A 19,703-nucleotide genomic window follows, 5' to 3' on the forward strand; every position below is an offset into this window, starting at 1 on the left:
ACACCAAAGACTTAAGAAATCTCGTCTCAACAAAGATGGAAAGTTCCTACCAAACATCCCCGGTCTCTAAGAAGGCTCTTGACACAGGTCAAAAAAATAATGACCCCTTCGAGGTAATGCGGAGTTCGGACCACCGAGCTCGAGCCTACGGCCATGGACGACAAGAAAAGCAAATCAGCGTGGCGATGGCTGGGCACCTCCAAACGACGTCGACGTCGAACAAGTCAAAAGACAAAAGAAGTTCGACAGATGACAATTTAATACAATACGTGGACGAGGTAACACAAAATTCTCTTTTCATTTTATTCGCAAAATATACACCACGAAACCCAGAAGGCTAAAAGAAGAAAAGCAAAACCACAAGAACAAAACAAAACAACAAAAGAGAAAAAATATACATGGAAAGACGGAAGGCCAAAAAGAGCCCTAGGGAAGCTCTGCTCCTTCCGACCTCGAATTATCTGCTTCACTCCTTATCAAGGACTGTCTCAGATTTTCAACTTCTTCTTCTAGCTCTCTTTTTTTCAGCAGTATGTCCTGAAACATCTGACGGAGTCATTGGCTTTCGTTCTCCGTCTCTCGATGCCTCTTTCTCAGGACTTCGGATTTTGCCTCCGCGTCCTTGACTGCCTGCTGCTCGTACACCAGCTGGATCTTCAATTACTGTAGCTCAGTCTTTCCCTCCCCAAGAGCGATGGATAGTTCTTCTACAGTCCTCCTCAGAGATTGGAGTTCGTCAGAATCCCGAGCGGAAGCAGATTGAGCCCCCTCAGCTAGCTGCCTTCGAAGGTGGGTAACCTCGTCGGTCGCTATCCTGAGCCTCCCCTTGTATTCGTCCACCTGCTTGCGCCAGCCAGCCCGGTACGCATCATAGCTTGCCTCGGCATCCTGGAGCTGTTGCTGGAGGTCGGAGACATTCTTCGACCACTCCCGGTCGTTGTCGGCCCGAGTCAAAAGTCGGGATGAACTTCCTTCCAACTGGCCAATCCTCTTCTGGGCAGCCGACAGCTCCACTCTGAGAGAACTGATCTTGGCAGCCTGAGCCCAAGATTGGTCGCTGGCGCGCTTCTTGTGTTCCTCGAGCTCCTTCTCGAAGTTCGCCTTTCTCCGGCTATACTCCATGATCCCCTTCACATGGAGGTTCCGAAAGTGGGTGGCCTCCGCGGCGGCTTCAGAGTAACTCTCCCTCAACCTGTGAAGCTCGTCTTCCATCTTCTTCGACCTTTTTGTCAAATGAAGAACTTCCTTCTTCAGTCGCTGGATCGTGGACTTCAGCAGAATCCCCTGGGGCAGGAGAAGCGCTTCGGCAAGACACTGTCATCGGGAGACAAAAGCGTCAAGGCGCGTCTCATTGCAGAAAGAAAAATAAAAAGGAGGAAGAAAGAGAGGAGAAGCCATCCACAATGAGAAATTCAACTTTATTGATCGAATATTTCTTAAAGACAAAAAGGGAAGGAAAAATTGTAGTAAAAAAAAAATACAAGGTCGGAGGTCTCAGACCTCTGCAGTAGAAGTTGGGGAGCTCGATGTCCCTGGAAGAGGGGCTGCGGCAGCAGTAGCAGCAGGAGAGGGACCGGCCTCATCTTCAGACTCCTCGCCCAAGAAGCTGAGATCGAACTCGAAAAATTTCCTGGCCACCTTCTCCTGGCAGAGCTCGAACCCCTTGATGAATGCTTCTTGGCCGAATCGGACGTTCAGGTCCCTCATCTCTGCGGAGGCCTTGAACTCCTCCACCGCAAGAACCCTGGCCTCCGAGACCAGGATCGAAATCTGCTCTGCCAAATTGGCGACCTCGGCCTCCGTCCTTCTCACCGTCTCCTCCGAGGTCTGCTTCTCTTCCTCCCGAGCCTGCTTTTCTTTCTCCAAGGCCTCTTGGAGGGTAACTACTTCGGCTACCTTTTCTTTAAGACGAGCGACCTCGGCCCGGCGACGCTCCTCTACCTGGATAGCGTCCCTCCTCGCCCGGTTCGTCGCCTCGATATTGGCAAGGAGCTGGTGCCCAATTTGCAAGGATGGCTAGGGGATCAGAACAAGGGTCGAAAAGCCAATTAAATGAAGATTTGTTTACCTCGAGAAAGGACCCTAGGGAGTCTCAAACCCGCTGCTCAGGATCGATGCGATCAATCTTCTCGACGACTTCAGGCAGAATGCAGTCGTCGATCAATCACTTGATCAAGTCCCTGTCATTGAAGGGATTCTCCGGCTCTTCTTCGGAACCAAGGGACTCTTCAACGGTGGTTCGGTGGCTACTCACCCTGCAGGCCACCGACTTCCTTCTCCTCCTCCTCTCGATTTCGGGCACCTCCATGGAACGGACCCTTGAAATGGGAGCCCCAGTCGGCAGACTCCTTGAAGAAGCCCGGGGGGCTGGTGGTTCGGCATCCGAAGGAACGTCGACTGCGGGGACCACATGGACAGGCACGGTCGAGCTCGTCTCCTCCACTCTGGCCTTCTTTGCTGATCTGGAGGCCGCGGTGCCTTTTCTCTTGTGGGCCTTGAGGCCCCTGGCGAGCATCCGTGCTGCTTCGACGTCCATTCCTAAAAAAAAAAAAATTAATCAAAAATCAGTGATGGGGTGAAAAAGGAAGAAGTGACACGCAAAAAAAAAAAAGAGAGAAAGGAAAAGAAGAAGGATGGAAGAAAAGAAGAGAAAAGAAAAGATGGAATACTCGCAGAATCCTAGAGGCTCAAGCCGATGTTGAACAGAAATTGCTCCTTCAGAAGGTTGGGAAGGGAAGGAGCGAAATAGTCAAGAAGCTTCCGGGCGGACTGAAGGTCGTCCTCCCCCAGACTGGGAGCCCGGTGGATAGAGTCCCTCAGAGAGCCCCAAGGGGGCAAGCCCAGCCTCAAAGTCGGGCAGTGGACGAAGAGGTATTTTTCCTTCCAGTTGTGGATTGAAGAGGGAGCACTTTTCAGCAACCCCTTCTTGCCAAACTGGGGGGAGAAATACCACCAGTCCTTCGTGGAAGGGTGACATTTGAAGGTGTAAAATTGCTTAAACAAAGAAAGGGATGGCTGAACTTCGACTACGTGGCAAAGGGAGAGGAACCCTATCAAAAATCTAAAGGAATTCGGAGCAACTGAAGCTAGAGAGATATCTAAGAAGCGAAAAAGGGCGACGACAAAGGGCAGAAGCGAAAGCCAGAGTCCAGCACGGAAGGCCTCCTGATACAGGCAGAAATGACCGGATGGGGGAGTGCTAGCCCGATCGGAGGGGCTAGGAAGCTTCAGATCGTACTCTGAAGGAACTCCATACTGAATCCTTATCAGTAGGAGTTCATCCGGAGTCAGGGAGCAGGGAATGGCACCCGACGCAAAAATCGAGCGAAGCCCAGCCCCAGATATGGGTTCGTCTACAGAATGGGGGTCCTGGGGGGCTGAGGTGGAAGAACTCCCAGAACCGCTAGAGGCGGAGGTGCCGGAAGACATTTCGAATGATTTCAAACGAAGACCCTAAAGATCTCGGAGAAATCAGGTGGGACAAGGGACGAGGGGTTGCGGGAGACCAAATCAGAGGAATGCGATAGAAGAAAATGGAGGAGAAAAGGCCCCTAAATGGCAAGAAGAAAAATGAAGGTTCCGGGACTAACCTAGATCGCTCTGAAGGATGCAGAGGGGCGAGGACAGGGATGACTCGAAGGACGCCAAGGAGGGTCAGGGCTCTCGAAGAAAAGGCGGACACCGATAAAACTTTCAGGCGGAATAGGGCCCCTAAAGGCGGAAGGGCGGGTTTAAATAGACCCTGGGATCCGGTGCCATAATGATCGCGAATCCCACCAGGCTGACCTGTGCTCGACACGTGTCCCACTCACCACGGCAGGCGGCTAAAAGCGGCTGACAACTGACGGAGCCATTACTGCATCGTACCTGGGCCAACGTACCAGCGGGAATTTCGAAAGATCCCTTCGAATCGCCCCGATTCGAAAAGACTCCAGCACGCGCGCATTTAATGCCAAAATATCTGGGGGTGATCGTGCACAGGATTCAAGGGGACAACTCCGACTGCAAAATTTTCTCTGTACTTTTTTCATTTGAAATTCAAACTCGAAAGTAGGAGGACTGGTGTTGGGTATAAAATACCCCCCACTCGAAGTTCGTGACGGAAGTGACCCTCCCGAGATCCAACCGACTTTCGACCTCCGACAACGTCTCTTCAAACCTCCCAGGCAGCCGAGCCTCCGCAACACTCCCAAGTTTTGCCGACGGACAGGACCCCACCAGCGTCGATCGGATTCTTCGCGACGTTCGGACTCCTACGGGAGCCGGACCTCGTCCCCGACTCCAGCTGCAGGCGGACTTCGTCCGGACTCCTACGGGAGCCGAACTCCGCCCATGACTCCAATTGCAGGTAGACTTCGTCCGGACTCCGCCCACGACTCCAATTGCAGGCAGACTTCGTCCGGACTCCTACGGGAGCCGGACTCCGCCCACGACTCCAATTGCAGGCAGACTTCGTCCGGACTCCTACGGGAGTCGGACCTCGTCCCCCACTCTGGCTGCAGGAAGACTCCATCCGGACTCCTACGGGAGCCAGACTTCACCCCCGACGCCAATCGCAAGTGAACTGCATCCGGACTCCTACGGGAGCCGGACTTCATCCCCGGCTTCTACTGCAAGTAGACTCCGTCCGGACTCCTACGGGAGCCAGATCTCGTCTCTGACTCCGACCATGGGAAGACTCCGCCCGGACTCCTACGGGAGCCGGACTTCGTCTCCGACTTCGACCGCTGGTAAACTTCGTCCGGACTCCTACAGGAGCTGGACTTCGCCCATGACTTTAATTACAGGTAGACTTCGTCCGGACTCCTACGGGAGCCGGACTCCGCCCACGACTCCAATTGCAGGTAGACTTCGTCCGGACTCCTACGGGAGCCGGACTCCGCCCACGACTCCAATTGCAGGCAGACTTCGTCCGGACTCCTACGGGAGCCGGACTCCGCCCACGACTCCAATTGCAGGCAGATTTCGTGCGGACTCCTACGGGAGCCGGACTCCGCCCACGATTCCAATTGCAGGTAGACTTCGTCCGGACTCCTACGGGAACCGGACTTCACCCTCAACTCCAATTGTAGGTAGACTCTGCCCGGACTCCTACGGGAGCCGGACCTCGTTTCCAACTCTGGTTGTAGGAAGACTTCGCCCGGACTCCTATGGGAGCCGGACCTCGTCCCCGACTCCGGCTGCAGGCGGACTTCATCCGGACTCCTACGGGAGCCGGACTCCACCCACGACTCCAATTGCAGGCAGACTTCGTCCGGACTCCTACGGGAGCCGGACTCCTCCCACGACTCCAATTGCAGGTAGACTTCGTCCGGACTCTTACGGGAGCCGGACTCCGCCCACGACTCCAATTGCAAATAGACTTCATCCGGACTCCTACGGGAGCCGGACTTCACCCTCAACTCCAATTGCAGGTAGACTCTGCCCGGACTCCTACGGGAGCCGGACCTCGTCCCCAACTCTGGTTGCAGGAAGACTTCGCCCAGACTCCTACAGGAGCCGGACCTCGTCCCCAACTCCGGCTATAGGAAGACTCCGTCCGGACTCCTACGGGAGCCGGACTTCGCCCCCGATGCCAATCGCAAGTGAACTGCGTCTGGACTCCTATGGGAGCCGGACTTCGTCCCTGGTTTCTACTGCAAGCAGACTTCGTCCGAGCTCCTACGGGAGCCAGATCTTGTCTCCGACTCCTACCACGGAAAGACTCCGCCCGGACTCCTACGGGAGCCGGGCTTCATCCCCGACTTCGACCGCTGGTAAACTTCATCCGGACTCCTACGGGAGCCGGACTTTGCCCATGACTTTAATTGCAGGTAGACTTCGCTCGAACTCCTACGGGAGCCAGACTCTGCCCACGACTTCACCTGCAGACTCCGCCTGGGCTCCTACGGGAGCCGGACTCTGCCCATGACTTCACCTGCAGACTTCGTCCGGACTCCTACGTGAGCCGGGCTCCACCCACGACTTCACTTACAGGTAAACTTCATCCGAACTCCTATGGGAGCCGGACTTCACCCACAACTTCAATTGCAGGTAGACTTCGTCTGGACTCCTACGGGAGCCAGACTTCGCCCCCAACTCCAATTACAGGAAGACTTAGCCCGGACTCCTACGGGGGCCGGATCTCGTCTCCGACTTCGACCGCAGGAAGACTCCGTCCGAACTTCATCCCCGACCTCAACTGCTGGAAGGCTTCGTCCGGACTCCTACGGGAGTCGGGCTCCATCCTCGACCTCGACTGCTGGTAAACTTCATCCGGACTCCTAAGGGAGCCGAACTTCACCCCTGACTTTGATTGCAGGTAGACTTCACTCGGACTCCTACGAGAGCCAGATCTCGTCTCCAACTCCAGCTGCGGGAAGACTCCGTCCAGACTCCCACGGGAGCCGGACCTCGTCCCCGACTTCGACTGAAGGAAGACTTCGTCCGGACTCCTACGGGAGCCGGACTCCGAGCTCCTCTCAGACGGGTAGCTAACCACCTCTCTCCGCCAGACACTCCAGCCGAACTTCGGTCGACAGGCCTGGACCCCCTGGCAGGCCGCAGCAACAGCCACGACTCTGCTCCACTTCCTGCGATGGATTCCGCACAGCTCCATCACTCCCTGGTGGGCCGCAGTAACGGCCACAACTCTGCTCCACTTCCTGCGATGGATTTCGTGCAGCTCCATCACTCCCTAACAGACTGCAATAATGGCCACGATCCTGCTCCACTTCCTACGACGGATACCGCGTGATTCTTCCATCCTTTGGTAAGTCACGACAATGGACGCCGCTCCACTCCCCACGACAGACTCCACATGGCATGTCCCGGTGATAGCCATGATTCCACTCCACTACTCTTCGCAACAAACTCCTCCTGACTCTGGGCAGCCCACTGTCAGACGGTTACAGATATCGCTATCAGTCTGTTGCTCCCTCCGCCTATAAAAGAGGGACCCCAGATACGTTATTCTCTAAGCTCTATTTTCTATCCCAAAACTCTGCTAAAATTTCTGTTCGAGCACTCCATTCTTGTTGAGACAGAGAACTGACTTGAGCATCGGAGGGTCTTGTCGGAGCAACCCCACCTCCGGTTTAGACTTCTTTTGCAGGTCCCGACGGCGACCGCGACTCCCTCGACTCCAGCTTCTCCGACACAGGCAGATTTTTACACCAACAGAAGTTATATTGAGAATTTGCTAATCCTAAATAAAACAAACAGCATAGAACCAAAATGAAAGATTGGAAAAGGCTAGAAACTAAGCATATAAAATAAAGTATGCATTCTCATCTTCATGAACTAGATAGTATTCTAATTGATAAGGGTATGTCCACTTCTTAAAGGTGAGGAAGAGAGCCCAAAGGGGGTTTTGGATCAATCAAGCACCAAAGTGGTGCAGTAGCTGCCTAGAGATGAGTAAATTTTATCTAACTTTGATGTTTTCATTATATTTTTGGCATGGAAAAGATTTATTTTGAAAAAAAAGTTAGTCTTCTATTATTCTATAGGTGATATACATGTATGCTAGCATGGAAACAGGAATGATTTTCTTGATAGCTTATGTATATCACTTATGTATGTATATGTGTATATGAATTAGAACAGCATAGTATTTATGGTTTGAAATGTATTGAAACAACTGACTAGCATTTGAGTTTTATCAAGCATATTTTCTAGTAGGCTATCCATAGGAGTGATCAATCGTGGGTGTGCTTAAGTACCAATTGGCACCTCCTTAAGACATATTATGCCCGTGGGGGCTCAGCAGTATCAGACACATCATTCAACTGCCATAGTAGGGGTGCACTGTGGTGCAGTCGACAATAACCCAGCAGCACCTTCTTGCGATCAAGTATGCCCAATGGGACCTAATTTTATTCGACACATCGTATCAACTGTCCGTGATAGAGGTGCACTACGAAGTAGTCAGTGGTAGGCTAGCAGTTTTCTATTTCGATAATCATTTGCTCCATTTATTCTTGCTTAGCATGCAAAGTTTTAAAAGCTTATCAATTATTTATGATATATGTATCATGAGTATTACAGTCAATCTTTCTGTTTCGCCACTGTTTGATAGATTACTCACTCACTGGGACTAGTGTCTCATTATATGCTTTTTTTTCTTTTCTTTCGATAGATTTAAGGCATTCTAGCTCAGCATAGTGGTTACATCTTTAGCACTCATTTTAGCAGAGGTTGGTCATGTCAGCTAGTGGAAGGAGTATTCATTTTGGTCAGATCAGCTTGGGGAAGAGTATCTTTCTCTTTGACCATGCTAGCTAGTGTAAGGAGCTCATTTTGGGGGTTATATTTTGGGGTGTTGTACTCTATATTGGGTTATGTTTTGGGCTAAGTTTGTATAAGCTAAAAGAAAGTAACATTGGAATGTACTATGCACTTGATGTAAAGTTATGGATATTAATGAATATCTAGTGTTGTTCTTCAACTATGTCAAAGAGATTGAGACTTGACTCTAACTTGAGATTGTGTGATTGTTAAATAATTTGAGTACTATATTTATACTTATTTGCGGTAGGTTGAATATTTAGACTGAACTGTGGTGGGTTGTAGTAAACGGTCAGGGTTTAATAATGTCTTGTGAACCGTAGTATAAGATACTACCAAAACTCTACTTGGATGCCACACTCTTGCTCGAACTAGGGAGGGGTGTGACAATATGGGCCATTGATTATGATACTTTAAAGATCATAATCTAGTACTTGAAAGAAGATACGTATTCATGCTTTTCAATAAGTATAATTTGTGCCATTAAATATAGATGGTATGTTGGTGGATTGCCTTTCAGCAAGAGGTGCACCAATTTGGGCTATCATTTGATATTTGACTCTTGATTGTTAGATCAAATTGAGTTGAGCACTAAACTTTGATACTATTTATTTATCAAAGAGATAACTCAAGAGGGGATGAATTGAATTTTTCAAAAAAAAAAAATTTACTGTACACAAATTTCAGAGTATGTGAAGTATGGTGTGGTGATACAAAAAGAAGAATAATAAAATAAATAAGAAATTAAGATGCAGTGCAAGCAAAAGAGAAGCTACATATAAATATTAATAATTTATAGTGATTCAATATCAAATTCAGTACCTATGTCCACCCTCCAAGCTATCCTTAGAAATTCTACTATAATATCTACATAGATTATAGTAAGATTATTTTTTTGGATTCATAATTTAAATTCAATTGATTTTTTCAGATTTACTAACCAAAACCTTTTTTCAAAGCCTCTCCTAAATCTTCTCAAACAAAGCCGATCCAATTCCAGACTTGGATATGCCTTTTCCTTTTCAATTCCCATTGAAATTTACTTATAGTAGAGAATGATAAAAATAATTATGAATATAATAAAAGCTCCTAAAAGAGTAAATAAAAGTCAATGAAGATCTTTAAAGAACATGTTATGGAAACTTTACAATCAATGCTCAAAAGAACTCTTAGAATGCTTCAAGATTTTTGAGAAATTGATGCGTTTAGCTCATTTGAATGCTCTTACACTCTCACTTAACTTTTTTCTTTTTTTTTTTCTTTTTCTCTTGGCTTTTAATTAAATTTGAAAGCCTTTAAATTTTCTAAAACAACCAAACTAGCCATTAGGGACCAAAAATTAGCTATTGAAAATCATTTGAAAGAATCTTAAATTTTTAAAGAACTAGCCATTATTGTTGTAAACCACAATTGAGTCGACTTGAGGTCAAGTAGGGGTCAATCCAAAAAAATATGAGTCGGCTTGTAGTTAAGTAGGAGTTAGCTAGAAGACTATTCCATAGAAATACTTTTCTATCTTTTCTGTGAGAGTTGACTCGTAATCAAATAAGAGTTGGCTCGAGATCTGACACTGAAACTTCTGCATTCTGTCTGATTGAGAGAGTTGGCTCACATAGAAGTAAGGGTCGATTTCTAGTCTATACCACTTGAAAAATGCATGCTACAGTTAACTCTTTTGCATCCAGGGGTTGACTCTTGGATTCTTCTTCTTGATTTTTTATAATATAGCTTTATCTAATCATCCTCTTTTACTTTCAAAATTTTATTAATTAATATATGCTTTTCAAAAATAATTTTAGCTTCTCCAAACTCTCTACACAAGAACTTCAATAACTCAATAGTATGAAAATAAGCACTCAAATATTTTATATTCATCAAAATCAATCTTTGAGTCAATAAATACAGAGAAGATTAACATAGGTCCTATGCAAGAATGACATGCACAAATCGAGAAATGGTCCCTTTTTTTTGAATGCTCTCCCCTCTAAATCTTGTTTCATCTGGTGATTTTTTTTCTCTGCGATCCACCATCTTGGGTTTTTAATCCTTGATAGAGGGTAGTTTTTTTTTCTCTTCCATAAAACCCTTGGTAGTAAATATCTCTCATTTAATTTGCCAATTTTCTTTCTTTGTAATCCATCTTCTTAGATTTTTATTCTTTAATTTAGGATATTTTTTCTTCTCTTGACAAAACCCATGGTGATTTCAAGGAGTTTGCTCAATACCTAATTTGGTAAATTTTGATATTAATTTTTGATCATTTTCAATAGCTTGGTCTTGTTAGATTTGTGTCCTAGTAGCTAATTATTGGATGACATATTTTATAATTCTAAGACTTAATCTTGTACTTATAATATTTTTATTATCAATAAAGGGCTTTTTCATTCTAATTATATTTATGTGTCTATGATTTGTCCCAAAAATTAATAAAGATGATTTTTGTATATTCTTAAAGTATTGAGAATTTGAGACATACATAAATTAATGATTAATTTTTAAATACTCTTGATCAAAAGATCATCACGAAGGACAGTGATCAATTCATTTGAGATTGATGTATGATTCACCTTTCTTGTGAACAGATGAGACTTGGGTCTGTAGTGTAGGGACACTAGGATGAAAGTGCGGATGGTTGTTAGAGAATAACTTACACTGAGCATGGTCAATATGAGAAACTACTTAGATGTCTACTCACTCGTCAGTGGTTGACTCGATGCTGCAGTAGTATGAGTGGTCCTTTGACCTACGGTGTCATCGACTGTTCGTAGTGAGGCTATTAAGTTGACAGCATGTTCACTTGGGCCCTAGCCATTCAGTTTCTTGCTATATATGTTGGCTTCAGTAAGTTTAGATTTGCTGTTTGGAGTAGAATGCACTTAGATGGAATCTATCGATCTTAGTAGAAAAAGAGAAGTCCTATGCGATTCGCGAGATTAAGTTCAGAAAGTCTTTGGTCAAAGCAAGTATGAATACTAGAAAAGAGTTTCCACGAGATTTATAAATAAAATTGAATCGAGCCAATCTTGCATATGACTGACGATAGGATCTGACGAATTCTCCATGACCTCTATCAAGTCGGGACTCACGATAGAAGAACTGAATCATATGATAACTGCACCTAGGAGTTCATACTTTTATTCGACTGGATTACCACTACATACTACTAGATGTCACTGATGGATCGTGAGATTCATTGGACGTCACCTTGACGATCGATGACGCTCGAATGATAGAGTTGAAATTATTCCAATCCATCGAAAGAAATTTCGATGATATTGTGATAGACATCATAATACATCTCACTACCAGATAGAATGAAATCTATGGAGTCACACATTAAGAAATTTAATCTTCAATTAACCAATTGAGTTTATGAAGTTCTAATTGGATTAGGATTTATTGAAATCATATTGGGTTTAAGAGAACCATACTAGCACATGGTTAAACCTAATTCTTCTCAAGACTTCAATTAAATTAAGTCTATTACATTGAACCTAACCTAAATCCATGAGAATTTAGCTGGATGCCTAATTATGAGCCCAAAAAGATTAGATCATATCAATGAGTTAGCAATTTAATCTCCTCTTTATCTCCTTGAAATTTTTTTTTTGAAGTGGAGAATTGATGGAAACATGTGATGGCGCCATCCTCCCTTTTTGGAAGGTCCAAGGGGCACCAACCCCTTGGAATAGAAGGAAGAAGAGAGAGGGGCCCACCCCCTCCTCTTGGTTTGGCATGGAAGGAGAGAGAGGGGCCATGCCCCCTCTCTTGCACAAAAATCCTAGAATGGGGTGCCAAGGGTTGGCGCCCCAACCTACTTGCCTCTCTTGATGAGTTGCACCTTATCAATCTGCCTATTTTGACTGGGATGCTCCATCTGCTTGTCAAAAGAGGTTATGATCCTACTAATTAAGTTTAATTTTAATAAAAAATAATCAGATTAAAAAGATAAAAATTTTTATGAGATAAGGACTAACTTTTTTAAGTTGATTGGTTCTTGATTTGGATCAAGGAAGGGTCTATATAAAGAGACAGTCTCTTAAGGCTTCTAATTAATTGAATTTTATAAATTAAAAACCCTCCTCTCTCCTCTCCATGCCTCACCCTCTTTCTCTCTTCTCTTTCTCATGCCCAAGGGTTGGGTGTCAATCTTCCATATGCCAAGAAGAAGAGGGATCTCTTCTACAGCAAGGAACAAGGAGAAGAAGGCTATAATTCAAGGGTTGAAGTTGCAATCAAGATTATTTGCTGATCAAAGTTCAAAGAGATAAAGATTCTATTTGGAAAAGAAAAATCTACCATAAGAAGAAGGATTCAAAGTTGATCCCGATGGATACTTGTAGAGGTCAGATGCATGTGCGGCTCAATGACCTTCAAATCTGAGAACATCGGAAGCGGTGTATTTCTACCCGCATAAAGGTATTGAGATTTGATCTCATCTTTGATTTTATTTTCAGATTATATGCATGTCTTTATTCCTGAGCTTAGGTAGGATTAGATGAGATCTAATATATATGGGATAAAAGGGTTTAACTCGATTCATTTTCTACTGCTCTTGAAAAGATTTTTGAAATCTATGCATGCATCCTACTTGATTTTTTAATGATGGTATCAGAGCCATTGATTTTTAAAGATATATATAATCTGATTTTTATCTTAGATTTAAAATTTTTATTGATTTAAAATTGATCTTGTGCTAGTATAAGGTTATCCTGGTATAGGGTTTACCCCTATATTGAAAAGGTTGGCCTAGCACAAGATCGATCGATTTTGAAAATTATTTTCAAAATGATTAAATCAATCTTTTAGATCTAAAAATTGATGTATATGACATGTCTTATTTCAATTTTGAATTTGAAATTAGAATGATTAAATGTTCACATCAAATTGGTATAAGATTATTCTAGTATAGGGTTTATCTCCTATATTGAAAAAGTTGTCCTAGTTTGATGCAAACTAATTTTTAAAAAATATTTTTAAAATATTTTAATTATTATTTTAGATCTAATTATACATATATTTGATATATGTATTCTAAGTTTTAGATCTAAAATTTAATGTATATGTGATACATATTTTAGTTTAGATATGAAACTACATATATGTGATATATGATATTAGATTTAGATCTGAAACTATTTCAAGATCAAAAGCTACTAATGCATACAATGAAATATAATCTAAAAAATTATTTTTAGATCTAAAAATTATGTTATTGCATGTGGGTATGGATTGAACAAATTAAGTCTAGTGATCAAACTATAATTAGGATCAAATTGATTAGATCAGGTTGAAATCTGTTATCGATTTTGAGCAATTGATTGAACCTAATCAATGGTTGATAAGGATTAGATCAAAAGGACTCAAAGTCGAGTTTAGTTATAATTGATCGCATCGATTCATATTTTGATGTGAATTGATTGACTCAAGATCAAATTTGCCTCATTGATTCAAGCTCGTTTCAATAGGTTAACCTAATCGATCTAATCAATCAATTTGATATTTAAGGCAAGTATCTAGATGGTGGTTATTTAATTGGTTTCATTGACTAACCTGACCAATTTGATTGGTGTCTAAGGAAAGAAACGGAGAACCCCCCCTTATCTTAACTTATCGGGCCATCTTGGGAGATTCAGTTTCATGCTATATTACTTATTGATTCGAGTTCACCTATGTCGACTAGGCTGGTTAGACATGTGGATATGCTGATCTAAATTTAATCAATTGGATGTTATATCTGCTGATTTAGAAGAGTCCTAAATCTAAATTTTCTCACTAAATATTAAGTCTAGAGATCTTCCATCGTTGTAGAGATGTGGGTGCCTTTCTGGTATTGATCATTCTCGATTGATTACAGTGGTTTAATTACATCGAGAGGGTATAATCACTCTATTGATATTTGATGTCCTAGGATAGAGATGGGGTTGGGCCCAATAACTATTAGGTGAGAGTCTCAATAATGATTTTGCGTCTGCTGGTGAATGATAGATCTGACTTAACTAAGAAATATATCAATAACTGTTAAGTAAGATCACATGACTTAGAGACCAAATCCCACTACATCTTGCTTAGTGAAGCAATGGATAAAGTGTTGTCCAGTTATTGGTCTATACTCACTAATAACTATTAGGTGAGGTGTGTATAAATTAATGAGACCACAGTATCCACTTGAAATCGATCACGTATAGATTTTCGTTTCTCCATCCAAGGGTGTGGAAGATTTGAGAAAACAGTGAGAGCCTTTATTTATTTTTAAAGTTTCTAAAATAAATATTTTAACTAGAAGCTATTCTCTCTGCAGATAATCATATTAAGTTTCAACCCCTTCGTCCATATCTTCAATACTAATAGGTTGACCGATACAAACTACAAAGATTGACTTTGAAATTTAAGAATTATTCTCAATTTTGAAAAACTTACCCATGTCTTTGACCAGGATGTGCCTATGTTACCAAGTCGTCCATCTCCTGATCATCGAGCCACACTTGAGAAGTGGATGGATGAGAATAACAAGGTGAAATGTTATATTTTAGCATCTATGTCCAATGATCTTCAGCGACAGCATGAAGACATGAGGACTGTCAAAGAGATGCTAACTCATCTATAAGAGTTGTACGGTGAACAGAGTTGCACAGCTCGCTTTGAGGTCTCTCAGAGACTATTCAGAGAAAAAATACATGATGAAAAGTCTATCAATGATCATTATTTGATAATGATCAAAGACATCGAGGAGCTTCAGAAGCTTGGAATGAATATGGACAAGGAATTGCAGATGGATTTGATCTTCCAGTCTCTTCTTGATTCGTATGGATAGTTCATCATGAACTATCATATGAATAAAATTGATAGCATTTTGTTCAAGTTACTGAACATACTGGTAACAGCAGAGGGCAGCTTGAAGAGTTCAAGGGATACAGTTCTGATTGTGGAGCAGATTTTTTCTAAAAGAATACCTTCTTTTAAGAAGAAGAAAAAGCCTGCAAAAAAGTAAAAGAATGAGATCAAGCCCAAAAAGTAGATTTCAAAGAAGATCAACAATAAAGGAAAGTATTTCTATTGCAACGTTAAAGGTCACTGGAGAAGAAACTGTCCGACCTACCTAGCGACTGTCAAGAGTAAGAAGAAGTGTGGGCCTTCTGAAGGTACATCTGATATGCTCGTTATTGAAATTAATCTAATAATTTTCTCTTCTTCTAGTTAGATTCTTGATTCTGGTTCAAGTGCTCATTTATGTACTTTTATGCAGGATCTTGAAAAAATGAGAGGGCTAAGGAAAGGTGAGATCACTCTCTGGGTGGAGCAAGGATTGCTACTGTGGCCGTCGGAACCTACTCTCTGCGATTATCGTTAGGAGTTAGTTTAATTCTTAAAGACTACTATTATGTACTCATAGCTAGTAGAAATTTGATATTCATATCTGTACTGGTGCAGGATAATTATAATTTTTATTTCAATAAAGATATGTATTTGATTTATTTTGAAAATAAAGTTATTGCACGTACTTTTTTGATTGACGATTTTTATCATTTGCATATAGATGCAAGTGTCAATATTAACAAACAAACTATGAATGCCATAGGATCTACAAGACTTAGAGATAGGATTAGCTAAAAGTATCTATGGCACCTTAAGCTAGGCCATATTGGAGAGGATAGACTCAACAAATCGAAAAAAGATGGTCTTCTCGGACCATTGACTTTCGAGTCTTATCCGATTTATGAATCATGTCTTCAAAAAAAAATGGCTATCCTTTGTAGGACAAGGAGAAGGGCCACTAAGATATTAGCCCTGGTATACACTGACGTGTGTGGTCTATTCGATGTACAAGCTAGGGATGGCTATGTCTACTTCATAACTTTTGTCGATGATTATTCATAGTATGGATTTGTGTATTTGATGCACCGTAAGTCTGAAGCCTTTGAAAAGTTCATAGAGTTTAGACATGAAATAAAAAAATAGATCAGAAAATCTATAAAAATTCTTCGATCAGAACGAGGAGAAGAATATCTTAGTAGAGAATTTTGAATCTATCTCAAGAATAATGGCATAGTCTCATAGTGGATACCTTCAGAGACATCTCAGCTCAATAGAGTATCCAAAAAGAAGAATCAAATCCTAGTAGATATGGTCCGATCTATGATGAGCTTCACAAACCTTCCTGTCTTTTTTTAGAGACATGTATTACTTTCTATGATTCATCTTTTGAATTGAATTTTCTCTAAATCCATTCCTATCACACCATATGAGTTATAGTATGGTAAGAAGCCAACTCTTGAGTACCTCAAAATTTGAAGATGTTCAGCCCATGTCAAGCGATAGCAGACGGATAAGTTAAAGGTTAGATCTTTTAAGGCTCGCTTCATAGGGTATCCTAAGAAAATTATGGGATATTATTTCTATCTTTCTGAGGATCACAATATGATTGTGAGCCATCATGCTGTCTTCTTAGAAAAAGAGTTTATCTAAGATGGAGGCAGTGGGAGGAAGATTGAACTCGAAAATAAAGTCTTTGAAGAGCATCGAGTTCAAAAATTTGAATCCAGTAGCGAGCCAGTAGATGTGGTACCTCTTCCACCTCATAGATCAAGTAGGATCTCCCGTCCTCTTGAAAAGTACTTAGGTATTTTTATAAATAATTTAGAGAAAGTATTTCTTATGGGAGATAGGGATATTAGGAATAATCTCAAGACCTACGATGAGACAATGTTAAATATAGACTCCGAGAAATGGATGGAAGTGATGTAGTCAGAAATTAATTCCATGCATTCCAACTAGATTTGGTCCTTAGTAGATCCACCTAAAGGTATTGTATCTATTGGGTGTAAATGGATTTATAAAAAAAAAAATTGGGTTGAATGATAAGGTAGAGACCTATAAGACAAGACTAGTTGTGAAAGGTTACAATCAATGCGAAGGCATTGACTATCATAAATTTTTTTTGTCTATGGCCATGTCGAAATCCATCCGTACTCTACTTGTGATTATAGCTTTTCATGATTATAAAATTTAGCAGATGGATATGAAAACTATCTTCCTAAATAGATATCTTGAGGAAGATATCTATATGGAGTAGTCTTTGGGTTTCACATTCAGTGATGGTGATTACAAGGTCTGCAAGCTACAAAGATCCATATATGACTCAAGCAAGCATCTTGGAGTTGAAATACTCGCTTTAATGATGTGATCAAAATATTTGATTTCATCAAAAATGAGGAGCCGTGTGTGTACAGAAGGGTCAGTGAAAGCGCTATCACATTCCTCATATTATACGTGGATGATATTCTCTTGATTGAGAATGATATTTCTATACTGATATCAGTTAAAATATGATTGTTAAAAGAGTTTGCCATAAAAGATCCAAGAGAAGCTTCTTACATTCTTGATATAAAGGTCTATAGAGATAGATCTGAGAGAATGATAGGACTCTCACAGTGAAATACACAGAGAAGGTGCTGAAGAGGTCCAGTATGAGAAACTCTAAGAGGGGTGTTTTACCTCTTAGACATGGCATTCATCTCTCCAAGAAGATGTATCTTGACACACCTGAGAAGATCTAATGCATGAGCAAGATCGTTTATGCTTCGGTAATAGAAAAACTCATGTATGTCATATTATGTATACGACCTGATATAGCCCTTACCATGAGTGTTACGAGCAGATATTAGGTGAATCTAGATGAAGAATACTGGATTGCTGTTAAAAATATTCTTAAGTACTTAAGAAGGACTAAGAATTTATTGTTGGTCTTTGACTGAGGATCGGAGCTGAAAATTAAGGAATACACCGATTCAGACTTCATAACTGATGTCGATGATAGAAAGTCTACATCAAAATATACCTTTTTGTGTAATGATGGTGTGGTTAGCTGAAAGAGTTTCAAGCAACAGATCATTACAGACTCGATCATGAAAGCTAAGTACATCGCCACCCCTGAAGCTGCTAAGGAAGCCTTATGGTTCAAGAAGTTCGTTGCAGAGCTGGATGTGATGCAATCAGATACCATTACACTGTACTGCGACAATAATGGCGTTATAGCCTGATTTCATTCTAGGGCAATCAACAGTTTCTCAACTCGAGGTGTCCCATATTCCCAGGGAAGCCAATCTAGTGGCTAATTATCTAGCTCATAAAGCTTTATAGGACTCTTTCCAATGGGATAATCTGGCTGATGTTGATGCAGATTGTAGCTTATTATTGCAGGCTGATGCATATGGCATATTTTTTCCAAGCACATAGTTTAGGCATAATGTTATATATTCTTAGTGTCTATTTGATATCCATATTCAAAGATAAATTGATGGTGTTATCTTGCATATTGGGTGCTGCTATTAGATGTCCATTGATTTGCAGTATCTTCATGGTTAATAAAACTACCATACTACATGCCATCAACAGGACCGGGCTATCCATGCTTGTATCAATTTCAAAGCCACATGCAGATACATGTTCCCTATTTAAATATACTTGGGGGCTACTGTTTTTTTATCGCATTATCCCTTCTGTGCTTCATACTTGCCTATTTCTCTGTGCTCAGCCATGTTTTTCATTGTCTTTTAGGTCTACTTATACTGTGTGTGGCAGATTCTATATGGACTATTGAATAGTTTCTTTGCTCCAAACCATCTCTTTAACTGCAAATTCTTGTTAATTATATGGAAGCGACTACCTTTGTGGAGATTGATTGCTGCTCAGCTATTTTCTCTTTCCAAATTATAATGCATACATGGTGCTTCTTTATGTGTAGATGGACTAATCAATGTCTATTTGTTTATAATCTTATCTTAAAGCATTGGAGGCCGGTTTCCTTGGGATGTCATGGGTACTTATTTATCCTTCTAAATTTCTATAGATGTACAGCCTCAGCTAGGATCTTTGGGAGTTCATAGCTATTTATGTGGATTGCGGTTCTCATCCACTTCAGGTCTTCTCTACTATTCAGTAAATACCATGCAGCTTCTTCACACGACATATTGTTAAAGCTAGGGGCCTTCTCTTATCATCATTGGTCTTTGAATATGATAGAAGCCTAGGCCCCGTTCTTTTTTCCAGACCTATATACTGCAATATGAGCATATTTTCATTATACTGCACGTACAAAGGCACCTCTCATACTTGCACAGTTTCAGGTCATACTCAATTGGCCTATACTAATATAAAGCTTCTTCTTATACTGGTTGTAGAGCTTCATTTCAGTATAAACAATGATTGTTCTTCACTCCAAGCTCTGTTTCACTTTGTTCACCTAAATATTTTGCTATCTTCGGATCTTTATGTATCTTCGGTAATAGCTTCTCTAGGATATTTTTGTTTCCATATGTTACCTCGTTTTTAGTTTTTTGGTTTGTATCCTATTCTGTTTTGCTTCTAAATGATTTGTACATTCCCTTTTTTACTTTAATAAAGCATCTGTTTTCTCTTTTTATCAAAAAAAAAAA

General features: G+C 41.8%; 1 non-coding gene across 1 annotated transcript; it reads left to right on the top strand.

The window, feature by feature from the left end:
- The first annotated feature begins 10,131 nt into the window (after positions 1-10,131).
- LOC114914250 (U6 spliceosomal RNA) lies at positions 10,132-10,237 on the top strand. The gene has a single exon (XR_003801037.1). It is a non-coding gene; the product is annotated as a U6 spliceosomal RNA (small nuclear RNA).
- The last annotated feature ends 9,466 nt before the right edge of the window (positions 10,238-19,703 follow it).

This window comes from Elaeis guineensis, chromosome 5 (genome assembly GCF_000442705.2).
Source record: "Elaeis guineensis isolate ETL-2024a chromosome 5, EG11, whole genome shotgun sequence".
NCBI lineage: Eukaryota > Viridiplantae > Streptophyta > Magnoliopsida > Arecales > Arecaceae > Elaeis > Elaeis guineensis.